Source organism: Eschrichtius robustus, chromosome X, assembly GCF_028021215.1.
Source record: "Eschrichtius robustus isolate mEscRob2 chromosome X, mEscRob2.pri, whole genome shotgun sequence".
NCBI lineage: Eukaryota > Metazoa > Chordata > Mammalia > Artiodactyla > Eschrichtiidae > Eschrichtius > Eschrichtius robustus.
The window spans coordinates 25,680,097-25,705,755 of record NC_090845.1 but is presented as its reverse complement, the minus strand read 5'-3'; positions in this window follow the sequence as shown (position 1 = coordinate 25,705,755).

Sequence of the window (25,659 nt, the reverse complement as noted above, 5' to 3'; positions counted from 1 at the left end):
TGCAGGATAAAAAAGGAACATATAAAAAGCAATTGCTTTTCTATACACTAATAATGAACAATCTGAAAAGAAAATTAAGAAAATAATCATATTTTCAGTAGCATCATAAAGAATCAAATACTTAGGAATAAACTTAACCTAGGAAGCAGAAGACTTGTACATTGAAACTACAAAATGTGGCTGAAGTAAATTAAAGAAGACACAAATAAATGGAAAGGCATCCAATGTTCATGGATTGGAAGACTTAATATTGTTAAAATGTCAATACTACCCAAAGCAATCTATGGATTCAATGCAGTGTCTTTCAAGAGCCCAATGGCTTTTTTTTTTTTTTTTACAGAAATAGAAAGAACAATCGTAAAATTCATAGGGAACCACAAAAGACCCCAAATAGCCAAAACAATGTTGAGAAAGAAGAACAAAGCTGAAGGCATCATACTTAACTGATTTCAAAACATATTATAAAGCTACTGTAATCAAAACAGAATGGTACTGGCATAAAGACAGAGATATAGTCCAATGGAACAGAATTGAAAGCACAGAAATAAACCCACACACATATGGTCAATTGATCTTCTACAAGTGTGCTAAGAATATACAATGGGGAAAGGAAAGTGTCTTCAGAAAATGATCTTGGGAAAACTGGATATCCACATGCAAAAGAATGAAATTGGACCTTATGTCACAACATACACAAAAATAAACTCAAAATGGATTAAAGACTTAAATATAAGACCTGAAACTGTAAAACTCCTAAAAGAAAACATAGGGGAAAGCTTCATAACATTAGTCTTGGCAATGGTTTCTTGGATGTGATACCAAAAGCACAAGCAACAAAAGAAAAAATAGATAAGTGAGACTACATTAAACTCAAAAGCTACTGTACAACAAAGGAAATAACAGAGTAAACAGCAACCTACAGAGAAAATATTTCAAACTATGTATCTCCTCAGGTGTTAATATCCAAAATTTATAAGGAACTCCTACTACTCAACTGCAAAAAAACACAAACCCTCAATTAAAAAATGGGCAAAAGACCTGAGTAGATATTTCTCCACTGAAGACATACAAATGGCCAACAGGTGTATTAAAAGGTGGTCAACATAAATAATCACCAGGGAAATGTAAATGAAAACAATCAGCTATCACCTCACATCTGTTAGGATGGTATTATTTTAAAAAAAAGAAAAAAGAAAAAAACAGAAAGCAAGAGTTGGTGAGGATGTGGAGAAATTAGAACCCTTGTACACTGCTGTTGGGAATGCAAAATGTTGCAGCCACAGTGGAAAACAACATGGAAGTTCCTAAAAAATTAATAATAGAACTGCCATATGACCCAGCAATATATAAAGAAAATATGGTAGCAACCTAAATGTCCATCAATAGATGAATGGATAAGAGGATGTGAGATCATATTTATATATATATATATATATATATTCCCCCCCCCCCACACACACACCATGGACTATCACTCAGCCATTAAAAAATAAAGAAGAAATCTTGCCATTTGTGACAACTTGGATGGCTCTAGAGGGTATTATGCTAAGTGAAATAAGTCAGATAAAGGCAAATATCATATGATTTCACTCATGTTGAACCTAAAAAACAAAAGAAACAAAACAAAGTGAAAACAGACTCAAAGATACAGAGAACAAATGGATGGTTACCAGAAGGGAGGGGGATGGGTGGGGGAAGTGAAACAGGTGAAGGGGATTAAGAGGAACAAACCTCTAGTTATAAAATAAACAGGCCACAGGGATATAATATACAGCACAAGGAATATGGTTAATAATATTGTAATAACTTTGTATGGATACAGATGGTTGCTAGATTTAACAAGATGATCATTTCATAATGTATGCAGATGTCAGAGCACTATGTAGTACACCTGAAACTAACATAATATTGTATGTCAACTATAGAGAAATATAAAATGAATAAATACATACATACATAAATTTAAAAATATAGTGTACACATAAAATGAAATATTATTTAGCCATAAAAAGGAAGGCAATCCTGTTATATGCCACCACTTGAATGAACCTGGAGGACATTGTGATAAGTGAAATAAGCCAGTCACAGGAGAAAAATAAATATTGCATGATTCCACTTATATGAGGTAACTAAAATAGTCTAATTCATACAAGCAGATAGTAGAATGGTGATTGCTGGGGGGGAGGGGCAAATGAGGAGTTGCTGTTCAATGGGTATGAAGTTTCAGTCATGAAAGATTAATAAGTTCTAGAAATCTGCTGTACAACACTGTGTTTATAGTTAACAATACTGTACTGTACCTTTAAAATTTGTGTAAGAAGGTAGATATCATGTTATGTGGTTTTTGCCACATTAAAAAAGTATAACAATCACTGAAAGAGCAATGAAATATTAAAAAATTAAACAAGAGCAAAAACAAAACACACACACACACACACACACACACACACAAATACATGCGAGGTTCTAAACAGCAGTGCTTCTGAAATATTTATTTGGAGAGGAGAAGCATTATTTGGCAAATTTGCATAAAACTTTCCCAAAGATATGGCACCTTTTCAGCAAAATAAGTCTTTCCAAAGAGATGTCCTGAAATCTGTTATCCTGCATATATTAATAGCAATATTATTTATTTCGTTTAGAAAAAAAGGCAAATATGTTTACTTTATCTTGGCTTTTTTTCATTCCAATAAATATAGATGTATTTTCCAATTCTAAAATTGTACTCTTATCACAGGTTTTTCCTATGACAAGTAGTTTTGAAAAGTAGGAAATACATGTCTGGGTATATGTCAAAAAGAAAATATTAGGTTTTAATTAACGATAATTATGAGATTAAAATAATTTTGGATTTATACATAACTTCATAGTTGATCTTGTGAATATATCTATAAAACTTCACCAAAAAACAATCTTTAACTCAAGCGTGAAATCATGAATTTCTATATTTCACTGTGTTCTCCATAGTTTTCTGTACAACTGTTCAAGTGTTCCTTCTTTTATCTTCTGTTGAAGTGTTTTATGGAGATTAAAGCTTAACTTCAGGACTTCAGGTTAAGCAACAGAGAATGAAATAGCTTGGAAGAGATAGAGATGTGTGAAAACATAAGCTGTTTCTACAGGCTTATGGCAAAGCAGGAGGATTGAAAATTGAAGCTGAATGTGGCGTCTTAACCAACACAGTATAGAGTTTTGCTTTATACATCCAAATCTCTTTTAGAAGATGTTTGTTTTTTGAGAGAGTTCTGGTGTCAGAGGAATTACTTGAAACTTAGAAATAAGGGAAAAATATAGATGGCATGTCTGTTCAATGTCACATGGTACTGAAGGCCATCCAAGGATTATGTAATGGAGTGTACTTAGTTCATTTTTAATCTTTTTAAAAATAAATTTATGTGTATGTGTGTGAATAAATTAGTTGAATAAAATTAAGTTTACAATTATTATTTTTGTATTTTCATGAAAGACTTAAATTTACTTGTTGGAAATTTATACCTACACTAGTGGTCATCAGAATAATATTGTCGAAATATTCATATGGAAATAAACTCTTGTTTTCTTTCCCCCAGAGAATTAATAACTTTATATTTCTCCTTAAAAAATCTACACATTCTTAAAAATACACATATTAGTCAGAAAGCATTCATACTTTGAGAATAAAATCTAATTGATTAAAATTCTTAGGAAGAGGGTAGTTTACAGTTCTTGTCATCCCTGGCTCTGAGTTCAGATATTTAGAAATAAATAGAGATAGGGATATATTCAGTTATTGACATGACTTCTCACTGCTTGACTATATCAAGATAAGAAGTATTTCTTTATTACATAACAGATACGCTATTATTATATGCAACTAACCACACCCTCACAAGGGCAGAAGTGGACCTTTCTATTTTACTAATGTTTTGGACTCTTTTTTATTTGAAGATAGGATAAATGATTCACTCTTTCAACTTAAAAGGCATTATACACAGGTGTACTTATTGAAAATAGAAGACACCTGATGAAAGATAAGATTCAAATAATTCATAGCTAAATAAACATTTACGATATTTGTAAAATGCACTAATATTATTTGACAGGAATCATTTAATTCTACACTTACCATTGAATAGATTAATTTTCTCTCCATCTCTTAAGATCTCTCAGTGTAATTCTAAATATAAATCTACTAAATATTGACTATTGGGATTTAATATTCATGTTCTACCTCTTTCATCTCTTCCCAAAATTAGACCTTGAAATCAGGTTGTCTCTTTCAAAAAATGTAATTAAGAAGGAGTTAAAAACAAACACTGAATGTATTAAATAAATTGAATTTTCTTTTGGAGAAGGAGAATAAAACGATCAGTTTGCTTGAACTGTTACATTTAAACAGTTGTGTTATTATCCTATAATAGAATTTCCCAAGTTAGTGTAACAAAATACATAATATAAAGAAATATTATCTAAAGGAAAAGAATGGTTTTTTTTAAAAACCGTTTTTATATAAATACATTAATTTTATATTTCATCTAATTTATCAATATTTTTATATATTCTACAGTTGACAATTTGGCTTTTTTTAAAGGTTGATTTATTATTTATTTTATTTTATTTATTTTTGGCTGCATTGGGTCTTAGTTTTGGCACGCAGGATCTTCGTTAAGGCATGAGGGATCTTTTGTTGCAGTGTGCGGGCTTCTCTCTAGTTGTGGCGCACAAGCTCCAAGGCGCGTGGGCTCTGTAGTTTGCGGCACGCAGGCTCTCTAGTTGAGGCGCGCGAGCTCAGTAGTTGTGGCACTCGGGCTTAGTTGCCCTGCGTCATGGGGGATCTTAGTTCCCCGAACAGGGATCGAACCCATATCCCCTGCATTGTAAGGCGGATTCTTCACCACTGGACCACCAGGGATGTCCCTACAGTTGACAATTTGGTTTTAAAAAGTTTGGTATTCCAATAAAAGTATCTAATTAAAACATCACAAAAAGGAAACATTCACAAAGTTTTTTTGAAACCGTACTCATCTGCTTGCCTCACGGTTGGCAAATTGCTTTCACATTAGACATCTCTTTAATTTTTATCCCCACAAGCTATCTATTAGACAGTTTGGACAGGTAAAATTATCACATTTTTACATTTTGGATAAATTGGCTCAGGAACAGAATGTGTAAATGACTTATCCCAAGGTCACTGAGCAATCAAGTGGCAGAGCCAGAGTTTACTCTCCAATTCAGATCACATATAGAGGGGCCTATAACACAGAATTTATGTTTAGAAATGTTTTATTATCATAGCATGTTACCTTCTTAAAGAATTGGTAATTCATCTTTCCCCTAATACATTAGAGCATGCAGTTCTTCTATTTTATTCAACTTACTAAAAATATTTCATAAGTGATAACAGACTTTATATGGAGTCAAACTGTTCTATTCCACTTATGCTTGGAAATATGAACAGCTGTTTGAACGCACATGTGAAAAATTTCAATGTCTGTATAAGGGAGAATTCTGGTGCTTCTAAGGATAAGAGAATTAAGTCACTTTACCTTTGCAAAGGGAAACTGCTCTGGGAATTATTTAAGGTGGTTAGATTACATAGCTTTCCCCCCCACAATCTGTCAACAATAAAGAGATTAAGACTTCATATGCAAGCTTTATCTTCAATGTGAAATGACAGTAATTGACATTTAAAAACTGTATGGTACAATATGCTACATGTCACAGGCAGAAACTTGTACAAGCTTTGGAGCCTAGCTCCTGCACATATTTGCTTCACTTGTCTATTACAAGATCTGGAGTGTTTTTAGTAGTTGAAACTTTTAAATATTGTCTATGAGAATGCAAAAGCATTACTTGAGATAATACTATAGAAAATCAAATTAAGGACAGAGTACATATTACTTTTTACTTCTGGTCCTCCTTTAAAACTGAGTAGGTACTCCCAAAGTGTAACATTATATGAATCAGTTACCCTATTTGCATAATTTGCTTTTCAGTACAAAGTAACAGACCCTGACCCAGATTATCTCAAAGTGAATTGTCAGCAGGCCAAGAAAAAATTGAACAGATGTATGTCATTTTTCAAAATTAGGCTTTCTTTGACAATGATCATTTTTTTTTTTTTAAATAAATTTATTTATTTAGTTAGTTATTTTTGGCTGCATTGGGTCTTCGTTGCTGCGCATGGGCTTTCTCTAGTTGTGGCAAGTGGTGGCTTCTCTTTGTTGCGGAGCACGGGCTCTAGGCACGCGGGCTTCAGTTAGTTGTGGCACGCGGGCTCAGTAGTTGTGGCTCGTGGGCTCTAGAGCACAGGCTCAGTTATTGTGGCACATGGGCTTAGTTGCTCCGCGGCATGTGGAATCTTCCTGAACCAGGGCTCGAACCCGTGTCCCCTGCATTGGCAGGCGGATTCTTAACCACTGCACCACAGGGAAGTCCAACAATGATCATTCTTGATGTTCTAAGATAATAAGAATCAGTAGGAAGACTTTACCAGGCATTTTCTTACATAAGTATGTTTACAGTTTACATAGAAGCAGAGGGATGATTGACAAAAAGGATGAAAATCCTTTCTAATTTCATGAAAGGAGTTTGAGTATAAATACACACACACACACACACACGCACACCAGTTGCTTGAAGTCTAAGAATATAATATATTCCTCTTTGCTAAGCATGTTAGAATATCTCCCATTTTTATCCTGTGTATAAGTTTGGACAATTTTCATGTCCATTCCCAGTTTCTATATATTGTATTTTTGAAGGCATAAAAAAGGTAATCATATTTTATAAAGGACAATCTGTCTGTTCAATTAATGCCCCATGCTAAATTTGAAATTTACATCCTACACACCAGTCTGGTTACAAAATAATTAATATGATTCAGATGTTTAATTAAGCATGACAAGGAGGCTTTAGTTTTAAGAGGGAAAAAATGAAAGAGTCGCCTTGGAAAAGCCTGGAGCATATTTTGCAGAGCATCTTGGAACAAACAGTTTTAACTAAAGACTTAGTTAGCCTATTCCTATGATGATTTCATTAACAAGTCAAAGTCTTCAGACCCATGAGGGCTATGACAGAGAATACTCCAGTAGCTAGATGTAGGACACATAGAATTTGGATTTTTTGATCAAGTTGTAATAAATATCTTTAATTAAGCAGGCTTTTCCTAGGGACTTAAAGGAAAGGATAAAAGGTGCCTCATTATTTACTTTTGAACTATTGCTTCTTCAGTCTATGTTAATTGAAAGTATCTTTTATTTATAGATATTATTATGACTTCCATAAATAGTCAATACATACATTGTGCACATATTCACTTTCTTTGTGCTGTATTGTGTTCCACAAACTCTATTCATTAATCTTCAAAACTATAATTAAAGCCAAGCCTTAATTTTTCCCCTTCACTAACACATTTTGTTGTAAGCAAAAGAATGAAAGAGTTGAGCTTATTATGATGATTAATTTGATCTTCATGTCAGTGATAAGTTTACATTTGTCCTCACACAGAATGAAGAGAAGTCAGGGAACATTCACAGAAATGGTGTAAAAGCAAACTTAAATTTTCTAAAATACAGTAATCATTAGACAACCTGCAGTTGCTTTTCTTTTTAAAATTTTCATTTACAAGAATATTTTATGTAGAGTTATAGTCTCTGTTAAGAAGTCAGGAAATGTCAAATTGACTGACAATGTTCTCATATACCAGATTTACAGCAATATCTATGCTCAGGTTTTTTAACAGGCAGCAGCTTTGTACAAATCCTTACAAATTAATCATGGATACCAAGTCAAGGGCTGAATCTCATTCAGAAATATTCAACTAAGGGAAGGAAGGTGAATACCATGATGGAGTTGGAGGGGAATGACACAGTGTCAGAATATCAGGGCTGGGGGAGATGTTTCAAATCTTAGAGTTTCTGAGTTTCTTATATGCTCTATGTCTTCACCCTGACTCTCTAAAAGCCAGTGAAAAGCCACTGTAGCTAATGGCAGAGTGCTCTATCTGCCATCTGATACCTAATAGAAAAAAACCCCCAAAACGTAAATTATTATCCTATTGGAACAGCTATTCTTGGCATAAGAGTGGGTTTTGTGGCCATCCTCTATCTTCAAAGATGTCTAAGGATCTGAACCTAGTCCAGTCTTCCTTGCAATACTAACTCAAGGAATTTATGGGTGCATGTGAGATCCAAGAAAGTCCTCCTGACACTATGAATCAGACCAAGCACCTTTACTTCATTGTCAAGGTGGTTTATCACGTGATGTGTAACTAGTTATTGATGAGACACAGTTGCACTGAGAATAGGAGCTACTTTTTTTTACCTTGAAGGAGCTACGTGGCTTGCAGGTAAAAAAGTTGCAGAGTGCTCATAGACACTGAATTTCCTGAACTGAAGTAGTCTGTGCCAATCCATTCTCATCTAGTGTGATCACACATGTTCTAAGGGTGAAGTGACTGAGACATTAGAAGTTGTGTTTACAAATCACAAGATCACCACAGTGTTGCTGTGTGTATGCTATGTTGCTGCCTGCCCAGTATCCCTTCTTAAAAAGAGTAAACTTGATGTTGGGTAAAGGGTACTATGTCTTATGAGCTTGATTGTCAATCCAAGCTTAGACCACTCCCTCTGGTTGACCACATCTATTTCACTGTGCTTCCACTTCATGTTCAAAGTTTATCTCTGGCTTCCCTGTTACAGTATGATCCTAGTTTTTTTGTTTTTTCTCTACTTCTCTTACTGTACTTTTGGTTTTACTTCAAAAGCCTCTGCCCTTTCTTCTATCCCCTAAGTGTATAAATTTGGCACTGAGGTGGATGGATCAAAATTGTCAGACTTATTATATACATTTGGATTTGCATCCTAGCTCTGAAACTCAATGGCTGTTTTCTCCTGAGAAGATCAGTTAACTTCTTGGAGCTTCACTTTCTTATTGGTATTCTAGGTCTTCTATATCTCATAACATCATTTAAATTACAAAACACATATAAAGTTTTTTTGAATGCGTAAATGGTTTCATGAATGAGAACAAACCCAGTAAATATATTGGGTTGGCCAAAAAGTTCACTCAGGTTTTTCCCGAATGAACTTTTTGGCAAACCCAATACTTATGTGAACTTATATGTTGCAAAAATTAAGAATGACTGTATTCAACCTTGGTGTCTTACAAAACCTGTGATGAAGGACCCCAGTATATGTTAAGGGCATATGCTGTGCCGTATATTTATGCAGATTATATCACACAAACCATCAATAAAGACACTAAATTCATTTTACATAAGAAAATCAGAAGCTCTGAGTGGTTTTGGTTTTGTTTTTGTTTTTTTTTTAGTAATCTACACATTATTAAATATAATTGCTAGGAATTAAGGACATTTGATCAACTTTATCAAGAGCATTGTATTAATACCATCATATTTAATCTTTAAAACAAGTCTACAAGACGAGTACTATTATCCCATTTCACAGATAAAAGAAATGGGTATTTAAAAGAATTAATAGCATGTAGCGAAGCAAGTATTGGAGTCTAAATTTGTCTGACTATCCTCCATGCTGTTCTCCATAGTGGCTGCATCAATTTACATTCCCACCAACAGTGCAAGAAGGTTCCCTTTTCTCCACACCCTCTCCAGCATTTATTGTTTGTAGATTTTTTGATGATGGCCATTCTGACTGGCATGAAGTGATACCTCACTGTAGTTTTGATTTGCATTTATCTAATAATTAGTGATATTGAACATCTTTTCATGTGCCTCTTGGCCATCTGTATGTCTTCTTTGGAGAAATGTCTATTTAGGTCTTCTGCCCATTTTTGGATTGGGTTGTTTGTTTTTTTGATATTGAGCTGCATGAGCTCCCTGTAAATTTTGGAGATTAATCCTTTGTCACTTGCTTCATTTGCAAATATTTTCTCCCATTCTGAGAGTTGTCTTTTCTTCTTGTTTATGGTTTCCTTTGCTGTGCAAAAGCTTTTAAGTTTTATTAGGTCCCATTTGTTTATTTTTGTTTTTATTTCCATTTCTCTAGGCGGTGGGTCAAAAAGGATCTTGCTGTGATTTATGTCATAGAGTGTTCTGCCTATGTTTTCCTCTAAGAGTTTGATAGTGTCTGGCCTTACATTTAGGTCTCGAATCCATTTTGAGTTTATTTTTGTGTATGATGTTATGGAGTGTTCTAATTTCATTCTTTTACATGTAGCTGTCCAGTTTTCCCAGCATCACTTATTGAAGAGGCTGTCTTTTCTCCATTGTATATTCTTGCCTCCTTTGTCATAGATTAGGTGACCATATAGTTTGCTTTGTTGGTGTAATATTGTATTCTCTCACCCTCTAGAGGGGGTACAATATCAATCAACTTGTGGATGACAGGAAAATATCTGGCTGATATTACAACCACCTTTTATATTAAAATAATTTATGATAGAGAATTTCATGACACCTGGGAACCCCTAAAATTAACATAAATTTCAGAGAGTTAAGATCAGGTGTAACAAAGGAAAAAAATATTCTGATTTAACGGGTAAGATTTTTAAATGCTTCTTTGAGAAATAAAGCTGTTCTTTTACTGGATTATATAAAGAAAACTCTGCTACAACACTGACCATAATCTCTTGAAACATATGACAATGAAATATTGCAGGGAAAATAAGATAGTAGACAATTACATTACAGAAAGGAGTGAGATGACAGAAAGTATAATTTATTCGACTGGCATAGAAAAAGTTGAATGTTGTAAAAAAGCCAGGAATAGATGTTAAAAAAAAAAAAAAAAGACCTTATAAGACAAAGGAAAAAGATACTAATTGTTATGGGTTGAATTGTATCTCCCCAAAAGATTTGGTGAAGTTCTAACCCCAGGAACCTTTGAATGTGACCTTATTTGGAAATAGTCTTTGCAGATGTGATCAAGTTAAGATGAGGTCATTAGGGTGAGTCTTCATCCAATGTGTACTTGCAAGAGGGAAATTTCAGACACGCACAGACAAGAGAATGCCGTCTGAAAACACAGACGCACAACAGAAGAAAACTATTTGAAGAGGAAGGCAGAGATTGGGGTAATCCTGCCACAAGCTGAGGAACACCTGGGGCTACCAGCAGCTGGAAGTAAAAAGGAAGGGTCCTCCCCCAGAGGCTTCACGGGAAGTAAGGCCCTGCCAAAATCTTGATTTCACACTTCTAGCCTCCAGAACTTACAGAGAATAAATGTTTGTTGTTTTAAGCCACCAAGACTATGGTACTTCCTTACAGCTGTCCTAGGAAACTAATACACTATTTTTAAAATCTTCATTGAAAAAAAAAAAAAAAGTCAAAAAAAAAACCCCAAACCCTCCATACTTATCTTTTCACAGGCCATAGAGTGTACAAAGTTGTTTTGGAGTGGAGAGATGTGTGAAACTCTCAATTTTCACTCTGTAAATATCTTAACATGGGTATGTTCTCATTCTTGACAAAGATTTGAAGTGAGAATGAAAGGTTTTTCACTGTTTTATAAATCTGTGATAACATGATTTTTCTTTGTCTTCGATGATAAACATGAATTTTTTCTTCATTTCTCTGTTTGTTCAAATCTTGACAAACTAAGAGCAAAAAAGATTGAGCCAACCTATATTTTCCTCTAAACTACCAAGATTATTTGAAGCTTTAGCCTCAGTTATTTGATAATTGCTTCAAGGTCACATTTCACTTTGATATGTGGTCCTGGCCAGAGCATGCCTCCAGAGTACCGCAGTTTAAAAAAGCATGATAACTTATTTGTATAAGTTATTTATTGCTATGTAACAAATTACCCCAAAAGTTAATGGCTTAAACCAACAACATTTTTTATCTCACAGTTACTGTGAGTCAGGTATCCAAACAGGATTTAACTGGGTCCTCTGACTTTAGGTTTCTCTCAAGGCTGCATTCCTCTACAGGCTCAACTGAGAAGAATCTGCTTCCTACTTTATTCACGTGGTTGTTGGCAGGATTCAGTTCCTTGTGGGCTATTGGATTGATGCCTTAAGTCCTCATGACCTATTAACTGGAGGCCTCCCTTGTTTCCTTGCCATATGGGCCTCTCTTTAGAGTATCTCACAACATGGAATCTTGTTTTATCATCAAGTGAAAGGGCAAGAGAGAGTATCAGCAAAAAAAAAAAAAAGTTCCAGCATGATGGAAGGCACACACTTTTGTAACCTAATCACACAAGTGACATCCCATCACTTTTGCCATATTCTATTCATTAGAATAAAATAGTCTAATAATTCTATTCATTAGAAGTCACTAGGTCCAACCTATCCTCAAAGGGAGGGGATTACACAAGGGTATGAATACCAGGAAACTAGGATCATTGGGTTCCATATTAGAAGCTATCTACCATATTATTATGGGGTCAAATGATAAATATGCCCACTACCATTAAATGATGATATATCTATTTATTGCAATAACAAGTAAATTATAATAAATAGTTTCTCATAAGCTGAAATCAATAACTAGGTATAATAGTCTTATAAAAACACTTTGCAATCAATAATAAAGAAATTACATAAATTGTAATGAAAAAGTAAAAGAGAGTGAATCAGAATTGTAAGTTAGTATTTTGGAAAATTCATATATCAAAGCCAAATATTTAGCCAGCAGTTTTACATATTCTGTACTGGATAAGAAGCAAAAGCTTTGAAGTCCTATATACATGGGTTCAAATCTAGAGTCTAACACTTACTAGTTGTGTGACTTTAGACAAGTTATTTAAACCTTCTGAGTTTCTACTTCATCTGTAAAGTGAGGGTACTAATGCCTGCATATCAGATATTTAAATCTGATCTTACATATAAGGTGTTTAACCTGAATAAATAATAACCATTTTTTTACTATTTTAGGATGATCATTTGCTCCGCAATGAGAGAGTTATAATTAGAACAGAAGGAGTGTTTCAATATCAGTTAGAATATAATTACTGATATCAAGAGTAACACTGGGCAGAGGTATAAGCTTCATTTATGGCAAGAAAACATACAAAACAATCAATGAACCAGTGAAAAACTCTGCACATAAATGGAAGCAAAATGTGCTCAAAGTACAAGGAATAAAGTTGGGGAACAGACAGAACATTCAGGTATAAAAAGACAGGATCATGAAATTTGGCAGTGATTCCTGGCAAAGATATCCTTCCACCCCAGGGATTGGTTTTATTGATACTCACATGTGTATGACAATTTTTGACCTATTCCTTCCTAAAGATTCAGCTTGAAATCTATGGCATATTGGTTGCCTCCATGAGTCAGTCCAATTCTTCATCTTCCTTGTATCCACTCCACTGGATTTCTTTCACTAGTAACCAGTGGGACATAGGGGATGCTGTAAACATTCTGAGTGATGAGACAGTGCCAGAGAAGGATATCTACCCACTTTCCCCTCATATGTGCCCTTCATTTGGTTTTCTATGGACTTATTGGCCCATGAACATAAGACTCTTCAAAAGAACAGTAAGTACATATGTCTTAATATTTGCCAAGCATTTTCATGAACAACACACACACACACACACACACACACACACCCTACATATTATTTCTGACTTTATGAGTTATTATATCATTTGTATAGAAGAGAAATCTGAATTTGAAAAGTTAAAAGATATGCCTAAAATCATAGAGCTATGTAAATGGCAGATACTGGGTTTAAACATAGGTCTTCTGACTCCAAAAGTGAATTTCCACTGTAATCCTTACTGCCAATAAAATGCTAGAATTAGCGTCAGATTAGATTGATCCAAAAGGTAATCAAATCATTTAAGCTAATGAAAGTTTTAAATGACTTTATGTTCATTTTCATTTTATTTATGTGTGTTTCCATGCTGAAAAAATATTTTCACACAACACAATATTTCAACACAATGTAATGGGTGTTGCACACTAATTATTGCGGCTCATCTGGTAAAGCCAGAAAACTCAGGTTCATAAGCACAATCATTAGGTCTGTTTCTTCATATGTAATATGATGATCAAGAAAATGCAATAATAAAATTCTACTTTGTCTCTGAATTTCTAAAACTCTTAAAAAGATAAAATTATATTTTTCAGTCTCTTTTCTAATACATTTAGTGTGTTCTTTTAGGTAAAGTCAGGAAAGAGTAGTCTATACATGTATATAATGCTATGTAATGGCAATATAAATAATCCACAAACACATATTTCCTGCGACTGAGTAAATAAAGTGAGCTAGAATAGCTTAAAATGATTTTGAAAAAAAGAAGAAGAAAGTTGGAAGAATCATACTACTCAATTTTAAGAATTGCTATATAGCTACATGTGATATTGACAGAGACACATAGATCAATGGGACAGAAGAGAGAACCAAAAAATAGACCCATACAAATATGTCCAACTGATTTTTCCCCAAAGTGTAAAAGCAATTCAGTGGAAGAAGGATAGTTTTTCCAACAAACAGTGAGTGAATAGACATCCTTAGGCAAAAAAAAAAAAAAAAAAAAGAAGAACCTCAACCTAAACCTCACATCTTATACAAAAATTAACACCAAATTTTTACAGACTTAAATATAAAACTATCAAAATTTTAGAGGAGAACACAGGGAAAAAAGTCATGACCTAGGGTTAGGCAAAGATTTCTTAAACATGACAATGAAAGCACAATCCATTAAAAAAAGATAACTTGGATGGACATGACCAAATTAATTTTTTCTTTTTGATTTGCAAAATACCCTGCTAAGAGGACTAAAAGACAAGCCACACACTGCTAAGAATATTTGAAAAATCACGTGTCTTTCAAAGGACTCATCAAGTATATAAATATATCAGATCAACACGTTGTACACCTCAAACTTACACAATGTTTTATGTCAGTTATATCTCTATAAAAGTGAAAATAAAAAATAAAAATAATATATAAAGAACTCTCTAAATATAACAGTAAGACAATGAACAATCCAATTAGAAAATGGGCAAAGGCTTGAATAGACACTCCACCAAATAAAATGTCTGGCATGGACTTTCCTGACTAATGAAGCAGAAGATGAAAAAGTTTTGGAAAATATTTGCTATGCTGATATGGGTACCAACTTTTTATTTCTCCTCTTTCTTCATATTCCTGCCTAGAAAATGTATGTAATGTTTGGAAATGCAGTATCCATCTTGAAATGAGAAAGACAAAACTCACTTGATCAGGATGGTGGACCAAGAAGATGTAAGAAAACTGACACCCTAATGATACTATTGAGTTACTCTCATCCTTTTCCCTATTTTTAGAGTTAAATTTCCTTTCTCTCCTGAATATTTTCCCATGGAAAAAATGTAGAAAATAAATACATTGGCAATGTGAGTTTTCTGTATTGTTTGAGAACATTCAATTCTGCTATAGAGGGCAAGAAAACAAATGGGATAGATGAAACTAATATAAAGTGTTAAGCATAGAGATAAGCTAAGCAAGTAGCTTATGAAATACAGGTGAAGCTCATAGAATTTGTTAAGAATCAATAATAAGTAAGCAAATATTTTGTAAGCCATAGGTAAACTTCATAAGATGTGTTAAATTTAGGTAGTAAGTGAATAACCAGCTGAAGAGTCCAACTCCTGCTGTGCAACATGCCTATAGTTAAGAACACAATACTGTGCACTTAATTATTTGTTAAGAGAGTAGATCTCATGTTGTGCTCTTACCACAATAAAAAAAAATGAAAAAGTAAAAATATAGACACAGTAAAAAGATTAGTATTTGCTAGGGGTTTTAGAATGGGGAGAGTGATGATTAGGTAGGGGATTTTTAAGGCCATGAAACTATTCTGTATGACACTGAAGTGGTGGGTGAATAACAGTATGCATTTATCAAAATCCATGGATTTGTACAGCACAAAGTATGAACCCTAATGTAAACTATGGACTTTAGTTAAAAATTTTTAAATATTGTGTCATCAATTATATCCATTGTACTACACCAATGCAAGGTGTGCACTGCACACTTTGCACTACAGAAGTCTTCATTAAATAAAGGCAAAGACAAGAAACACACTGGAAGAATATTGGCAAATCACATAACAGGTAACGAAAGTGAGTCCAGTATATATAAAGATTATTTTCAACTGAAGAAGTAAGTGGAACACAAATAACCAATTTGTTTAAATGGGCCAAGGTTTGAAGAGATATTTCACAAAGGCAGAAATATGAATGACCAAAAGCACATGAAATGATGCCCAAAACCATTAGTTAACATGAAATGCAAATTAAAATGAAAAGAGTAGAACACTTTTGCCCTGAAGAATTGCTGTAATAAAAAATTACAGGAAATAATAAGCATAGTCAAAATGTGGAGTCACAAAGGACCCTTATATATTGATGATGGGAATGTAAAATTTTGCAGCTACTTTGGAAAACAGTATGACAGTTTCTAATAATTATTTCTTTTTTTAAAAAATAAATTTATTTATTTTTGGCTGCATTGGGTCTTCATTGCTGCACACGGGCTTTCTCTAGTTGCGGCGATCGGAGGCTACTCTTCGTTGCGGTGCGCGGGCTTCGCATTGCGGTTGCTTCTCTTGTTGTGAAGTGTGGGCTCTAGGTGCGCAGGCTTCAGTAGTTGTGGCACGCGGGCTCAGTAGTTGTGGCTCGAGGGCTCCAGAGAGCAGGCTCAGTAGTTGTGGCGCACAGGCTTAGGTGCTCCGTGGCATGTGGGATCTTCCTGGACCAGGGCTTGAACCCGTGTCCCCTGCATTGGCAGGTGGATTCTTAACCACTGTGCCACCAGGGAAGTCCCTCTAATAATTATTTCTGATAGGATACAGCAATAGCAGGATTAATAAACTACACAAAAGAAATGAAAACTTATATTCACCTAATAACATGGACACAAAAGTCGTAGCAGCATTATTCATAGCACCAAATAAATGAAAAGGAAAAAATGTCATTCAACTAGAAATTATATATAAAAAATTACATCCAAACAGTGGAATATAAATCCATGTTCACAGATTAGGAGATTCAATATTGTTAAAATGTCAGTAGAATCAGGTCTACAGATTCAAACCATCACTGTCAAAATCCCATTTGAATGTTTTGCATAAATTGACAAGTTAATGCTAAAATTAATATGGCAATGCAGAGGTCTGAGAAGAGTCTCAACAATCTTTAAAAAAGAACAACAAAGTGGGAAGACAAACACTTTCCAATTTCAAAATGTACTACAAGCCTATAGTAATCTAGAGAGTGTGGTGCTAGCATTAGGATAGAAATATAGGCCAATGGAATGAATTCAGATCTATAAATAAACCCATATATGTTGATTCAGTTGAATTTCAACAACACTGTTAAGCCAATTTATTGCTGAATGGTGGTCTTTTCCAAATGTGGTGCTAGGAAAATTGGATGTCCACGTGCAAAATGTGAATGCAGACCCTAAATTCATAACAAACAATCAACTCAAAAAGGATCATAAACTTAAATGTAAATGCCAAAATTTTTGGAAGAAAACATACTTGCATATCTTTGTTCCTCTGACATTTGCAATGATTGCTTATAAACGATACCAAAGCACACTAAAAAAGAGAAGAGATTATTTTGACTTCACCAAATTAAAAAACTTTGAGCTTCAAAAGTGAATATCAACAAAGTACTCAAGCCCAGACTCTATGATTTCACATTGTCTATATAGCAAAATCAGTATATCCTAACCTCTAAAGTAAAATGCCATCAAAAGATCACTGTAACTAGTGCGAGGGCAGTGATGTGAAAGAAAAGAACTTAGATGCTGAAGCCTTATACCCTGGATTCCAAAATGAGCTCTACCACTTACTAAGTCTCATGTTGGGCAAATAATTTAATATATCTAGGTCTCTATTTTCTCACAAAATTGAATAGGACCTATTTTTGTGAGAATCAAATAAGAAAAGTAAGAGAAAATACTCAGGAAGACTACAAATAACTCAATTAAATATGGACATTAATAGACCTTTCACTCAAAAAAGGTATACAAATGGGAAAGAAGAACATGAAAAGATACTCAAGTCCATTAGTTATTTGGAAAATGCAAGTTAAAATACCAAGTAGATACCAATTCATACCCACTATAATGGTAATAATAAAACAACATGTTGTTGAGGATGTAGAGAAACTGGAAGCCTCACATATTGCTACTGGAAATATAAAATGTTACAATAACTTTGGAAAACTTTGCCTGATAATAAAATGTTAAACAACAAATGTTTAGTACAGGATTTTGCGTTTGAAAAATTAATTTCTATCCAAGTTAGAGACTTTTACTAGAAGTTTTATAGTATCTTTATTCGTAATAGCCAAATATCCAGAAAAGGGAAATCAAAGGAGACATAAAGTAGCATGAAAGAACCTGAAAAACATTAAGGTAAGTGAAAGAAGCCACTCAAAAATAGCAAGTATATAAACTGTCTAGAGAAGGAAAATATACAGTGAATTAGTGTTTGCTTGAAGCTGTGAGTGGAAATGAGAAGTGACTGGAAATAGGTCCAAGGTTTCTCTTTGCTATGGTAGCATCATTAAAAATTAGATTTTGGAGATTAATCCTTTGTCTGTTGTTTCATTTGCAAATATTTTCTCCCATTCTGAGGGTTGTCTTTTTGTCTTGTTTATGGCTTCCTTTGCTGTACAAAAGCTAAAAAAAAAAAAAAAAAAATGGCACTGATGAACCTAGTTGCAGGGCAGGAATAAAGGTGTAGACACAGAGAATGGACTTGAGGACACGGGGTCGGAGGGGGAAGCTGGGGTGAAGTGAGAATAGCATCGACATATATACACTACTGAATGTAAAATAGATAGCTAGTGGGAAGCAGCAGCATAGCACAGGGAGATCAGCTCGGTGCTTTGCTGTGACGACCTACAGGGGTGGGATAGGGAGGATGGGAGGGAGGCTCAAGAGGGAGGGGATATGGGGACATATGTATGCATATGGCTGATTCACTTTGGTGTACAACTGAAACTAACACAGTATTGTGAAGCAACTATACTCCAATAAAAATCTATTAAAAAAAATTAGATTTTGGTGATGGTATACAATTTCTACATTTATTAAAATTCATTGAATTTTACACTTAACTACAGTGAATCTTATGCTATATAAATTATATCTCAATAAAATTTCTAAAATATCAATTCCATTTCTTTCTACCAGCAATGTAAAATCAGAAATAGCAATTGAGAAGACATTGTCAGTGTCAATAGCATGAATCAGAAGAGAATAATTGATGTAAATAAATAAGTATAGTGAAACTTGTACACCGAAAACTACAAAACATAACTGGAAGAAATTAAAGATGATCAAAATAATTGGAGAGACATTCCATGTTAACGTATTCAAAGAGTCACTATTGTTAGATGTCAAGAAGCCTAGTAGATCTAAAGATTCAACCACATCGTTGCCAAAATATCACTCAGCTTTCTTGAAGAAATTGGCAAATTGAGGGTAAAGTTCATATGGCAATCTAAAGGACCCAGCATAGCCAAAATAATCTTGAAATTTAGAATGATTTAGAGAATTTAACCGATTACAAAACTTACTACAAATCCACAGTTATCTTAATAGTGTAGTAGTACCGACTTTAGAATAGACATGCAGATTAATGGAACAGAATTCAAAGTCACAGATAAGTCACAGCCTGAGGAAAATAAGTGCTAATCTTAGATAAGACAACTGTGTCCAGAATACATAAAGTACTCTTTCAACTCTAGAAGAACACAAATAACTCATCTAAATGTAGGCAAAAGATCTGAATAGAAATTTCATCCAAGAAGATATGTGAATGGACAAAAAGCACATGAAAGAAATGAGGTGATGGATACATTAAAAAAAAAATTAGGTTTTAGTAAAGTTTTCACAACTTAGTATATTTATGAAAAGTTGTTGAACTGTACCCTTAAAATTGGAGAATTTATGGCATATAAATTTTACCTCAATAAAGTTTTAAAATAATTGTGTTTCTGTACACTAGCAACCTGAAAATGAAATTGAGAAAACACTGAAATTTAGAGTTAGAAATTTCTTTGTTACAAAGCTCATTCGTATGTGCTACTTTTATTTCCAATATTGGAATCACATTTCTGACTTGGTGTCTCCTTCATTCATTTACTGCTTTAAAAAAAAAATACCTAGAGTGGAACACAATACAATATTATTATTATAGCCTAGATTTTTTTTGAAGCCAAATTCCTATGACATTGAATAAAGAAAATGGAGGTTTTATATCAGTGTCAATACTTGCATTTTAATAGAATATATATTTTTAAACTGATATATTTTTTAAATTTTTTGTAATTGGGCACATACCCTATAGTGATTTCAAATATTAGGATGTGAGATAGTGCTTAGTACATGTATTTCTGATTAGCAGTAACATGATTCAGGATCCGTTGGTGTCACAAAATTATCATTTAACATTGTCTGGAATTATACATGTTAAGAGGTTAAGTTAAATTTAGGATCATTCAAAGATTAACCTGTAAAATGCTTTATTGATTCGATTTGTTTTATCAATGTGTTAATTTGTATGCTTAATCATACTATAGAATAATAAATATTTTTGGTTATTTTTACTTTATTCTTTGGATCCCAGATGATGATAAAAACCACTACAGGTAGCTCTAATACAGAAGGATACTGAACTTCAACGCTAATCAATTTTTATAGCAAAATCAACCTAAGAATGAAAGAATTTAGCTAAAGAAATCTGGCCCCTAGCATGCCCTTTTTGTGGCTGTGTTTTCTTCACCATCCCTCCTTCATTGTAGTTCACCAATAGCTAAGAGCCTTAAAATCGATTTTATTAGAATACGTGGAACTTTTGATTACAACATGCATGCCAAGAATTCAATACATTAACATATTAGCTCAAGAGTTTTATTTAGTAAAGCTCTTTACATAACTTTACCTTTTGAGTTCTAACCCCAAGACTGAGAATAGCTATGTCTATGTAATTTCATGAAAACACACACACACACACACACACACACACACACACACACACACAATATACTGTATTACCAACAGACTCAGTTTGTAAGGAAATTATATACTATCTGATCATCTCCACTGCAGGTTCTGCATAGTCATTTTAATTTTTTTGTCAAATCGTGAAAATCCTTAGTGCTTATGACTTAAAACCTTGGAATAAACTCCCTCTTCTCAAAATCAGGTTATACCTGCATTTCCATTCTCTTTATAAAGAGATAACTCAAATGTCTTCTGATTTCCTTTTTACTGTGGATTTATTTTTTCATTGTTTTTGCATTTATGCCTTTGCTCATATTTTCTGACTTGGTGCCTTGTTTGAGTCTCTGCTGCTCTTTTTCCCCTTTCAATACACAGTTCAACAGCTTAAGATTTTTTAGAACAACTTAAGATTTTTTTTAGAACTTTTATATATAATGCACACTCAGTAGTCTCTGTGTGTAATATAACAATATTTTTGCACAAAAGAAAAGGCACTTGGGCTTCCCTAGTGGTGCAGTGGGTAAGAATCCACCTGCCAATGCAGGGGACATGGGGTCGTGCTCTGGTCCAGGAAGATCCCACGTGCCGTGGAGCAACTAAGCCCATGAGCCACAACTACTGAGCCTGCACTCTAGAGCCCGCGAGCCACAACTACTGAAGCCACGTGCCTAGAGCCCATGCTCCACAAGAGAAGCCACTGCAATGAGAAGCCCATGCACCACAACAAAGGGTAGCCCCCACTCCCCGCAACTAGAGAAAGCCCGTGTGCAGCAGCAAAGACCCAACACAGCCAAAGATAAATAAATAAATAAATAAATAAATCTATAAAAAAAAAATAAAGAAAAGGGACTTGTTTAAGACATACAAATAATTGGAAATGTTTTAAACAAATAAAGAGTAACTTATTTACACAGTATTCTCATTTAATTAGGTACTCATTGTTTCCAAATAAGACTAATCTGATTCTAACTCATTATCAATATCTGTAAAGTATACAGGATATATTTTATTTAGCTTAAGCATAAAATCACAAGTTGCTTTGCTTTTGTTTTTACAGTTATTATTATTGTAGTTTGGATGTATTATTCATTTGACATCACCTTGGGATGGGGAATTCCTACACTTCAGGGGTCACATTTTCTGATCTTTTCAAGTTAGTACAATAAAGATTTCACAAGTTTTAATAGAAGAGGATTTGTGAAGCTCTGGAGAAGGATTTGAATTTAATCTGAAAATCACTATGAGACCAAAAATAATTTTGAAAGGTTTGAATTTTCACTGATTACTATTCAATAGTTAAGACATTGTCAAGAGATGTATAAACACTATACAAACACTTTCGTATATCATCATTTTTTGTTTGTTTTGCTGTCCCTGAATAGACAAATAATGTTTAATAATCCTCCAACTCTATTTGAAATTGTTAATACTTGCTAATCGGCAGTGCTAAGATAATCAAATCCTTTGATACCATTACCAAAAAACAGTACTTAAAAGAATTTACCTAGAGGCCAACAATATACCAACAATATGTCTTTATCCTTGAAATAACATCGATTAGAAATGGCAAACACCAGAAATATCTACTTGAGATTCTTATACATTGATTTAAATTTTAACTCATTCACATTAATTTTCTTCATGCTAGAGTATTACACAACAGAGCATCTAAATCCATGGAGGTCACAGATCCTTTCCTCCACAACCCCTATGCATTTTCCTGCTTGACTGAGGTCAATTTGTTTGAAGCAGAGAATCACTTTTTGGTGGATGGCATCTCAAAACTTTAAAAAATGGCATACAAGTGGGAGTGGGAAATGGAGAGGGAAGGGAGCCTGTTATCACTTGCAGCTAGTCACATCTTTGCTTCAACACCCAAACCTCAGCTGTGCACAATAACATTCTCCTTCATGCTTTAAACCTAAGTAAGCCCAAGTAGACAAAAGTAAAGTGGAAATAAGTCTATTCAAATCTAGATAAAGACTTGATTTTTATATTAAATGACATAATTTGATGTGCTATAACTTAATACCAAAGTATGTCTAAAATGGTTTTATTATAATCTTATGCAAATTAAGCCATTCAATTTATCTGGTTTTCTTCCCCATCACCAATTACACAGTATTTTACAAAAAGTTAAATAACTTTATGCATTTACTGCTTCAAAAATCACCTTTTCATCATGTCTTGTATTAATAAATGGTGAACCTTCCAAGTCCATCTTGCATGTCTTTGTGAAAAAGAGTGCATATTGTCTTGCCCTATGCATAGAGATGGTTGAATGGTTTATTCTCTTCTGTTTGAGGTAGAACACTATCTCATTGATATGATTTTGCATTACTCTCATAAATTTTTAACAAAATTGATATGATAAACTGATACAAAATGTTTAAACATTTAAGTAAAGGTGTTTGGGTCAATGCAGTGTTGTTTTAAATTCACTCTGAAAAAGCAGCTGCCAGATTACAGATGATAGCTACTTGAAGTTTTATGTTATGACTGATTTAATAAAACTACACATAGAATGAAGACACCAAAACACACACATACAGACAAACAAAACCAAGACAATTTGAAATTACTCTTTTCGGTACAGGGGGCTTGCTTGAAACATAAATTAGATGCTATTGTAAATGTAGAGTGGTAATCTCAAAATAACAGATTATGTGATCTTGACAGATGCCTTTCTTGACAGGAAAAAAAAAAGTTTAGAATGTTAATGAGGTGAAACTGACATGTGAATTAATCTAATAACTTGCAGTCAGGAGAAGCTGTCCTCCATATTTTCTCCACAAGTTCTTCCCACTAATACTCTACAAAACCCTAAAATAAGATAGTTCATTTATTGTAAAATACCCTCAGATTTTTTTAAAAGAGAGTTTTCTCAAAGTACCAAGAATAACTATATGAAAAAATCAGATTTTTCCTCCTAGTATTGTTAAACTTGTCGAATGTCTCTAGTGACTTGACTCAAACAGATGTCCACATTTTCATTCCATATACTTTGAAAATATTACAATATCATATCTAAACGTGAGTTTTGAAGAAAGACTAAAGATAAGAGGAAGCTATGTCAAGAACTTTAAATGAGTAAAAGTAATTAGCTCTTTTTCATGGAACCTAAAGGAAATCATATTTTCTGAACTCTGAAGTTTGAAATTAGCATTTGATCTATTGACTTACCTCTGAAATGTAGAAAATATTTGGCATTCTATTTTTCCCTCATACCCAAATCTTCAGATAGGGCCACATTATCACCACAAACTAAGATAGTTATTGCATTTCTAAAATTCATTTAATTTGCCATGTGATTAGCAATGTTAGTCTGGGAGGGAAAAACAGTGGGTGTCATTTAGAAAAACATATTTCTAATTTCCAAAACTTTATTAAGTATCTAGTACATGTCATGGGATGGGGAAGTAGAAACACTAAAATGAATAATATATGCTTAGAAAAAAACTAAGCTTTCCCAGCTAAGTTATTTAAGATATTTCAGAATGGAAATGCTTATCTTACCAAGATAGCAATTAAAATGTCCATCTAACCTATAATATGTCCAGATCAACTCTTGGCTAGCTGACCACCCAACAGGGCAAAAGTAAATAAATCCAGTTAAGGGGATTATTAATGGTAAATCCAATACTGCCATCTTAACAAATAGACTTTTCTATTATGTTTCCAAAGACATTCAAATTCAACAGATCCAAAATGAGCTTGTATTATCTTCCTTCTCAAATCCATTCTTTCTCTAATTTTTCTAACCCACTAAATGGCATCATCATTCACATTTTTGCCAAGGAGAATCAATTTTGTCACTTCCCTTACCTCATCTGATTTACCCTTTTATCTAAAGATTCACAAGTACTTTGAATAGCTTTAGGATTTTATCCAACATTGCCCAAGCTCGAATCACTTTTTACTACAATAACCTTTTATCTGTTGCACCAGCATCTACTTATACTCCCTCCTAATTTAGTCTCCACATATTAAAACTTTAAACACACATTTAAAAACACACACATATTTAAAAATACACACATGTCACCCCATTGCTCAAAACCACTTTCTCGAAAACCCATGAAAGGTTTCCCATTCCTCTCATGACAAAGACTAAAACTCTTAACGGTGACTAAAGTCCTGTAAAAGTTAGTATTTTATATACTTCATCTCATGCCATGCTCCACACTGCTTTCCAAACTTCAACAACACTGACCTTCAAGTTTTGGAAAATTATAAGCACATACTCTGCCTGGAATGTTCTCCTATCTGTCTTGCCTGATTTTGACTTAGTTAATGCATATTCATAATTCATACTTCAGCTCAAATCTAACATCGTCAAGCCTTCCTGACACATCTCTCCCCTAACCGGGTTGAGTGCTCCCTTGTAGCAATCGGGGACCAGATAGAAAACAGAACCCACCCCAGGTAGGTAGGTCAATAGAGGGAGTTTAATATAGGAGCCAAGTTATGAAGGTGTTAGATGAGCTGAAAGAACAAACAGAAGATGAGATACCCATGGATTCACAGTCGCAGGAAGTTGCCATCATGACTAGAGCCCTGGGGTAAAGTCTAAGGAAGTAACAGTGTTACCAGATGTCAGGAGTTTCAATCACCAGTACTTGAACCACAGAGGTGGAAGCTGCCCAGTTGGAGCTACAGCCAAGGAGGAAACAGAACTCTTTATGATTAGTATCTGGTGTACCGCAAAAGTTTAAGCTCCTTAGGAGAGGAAT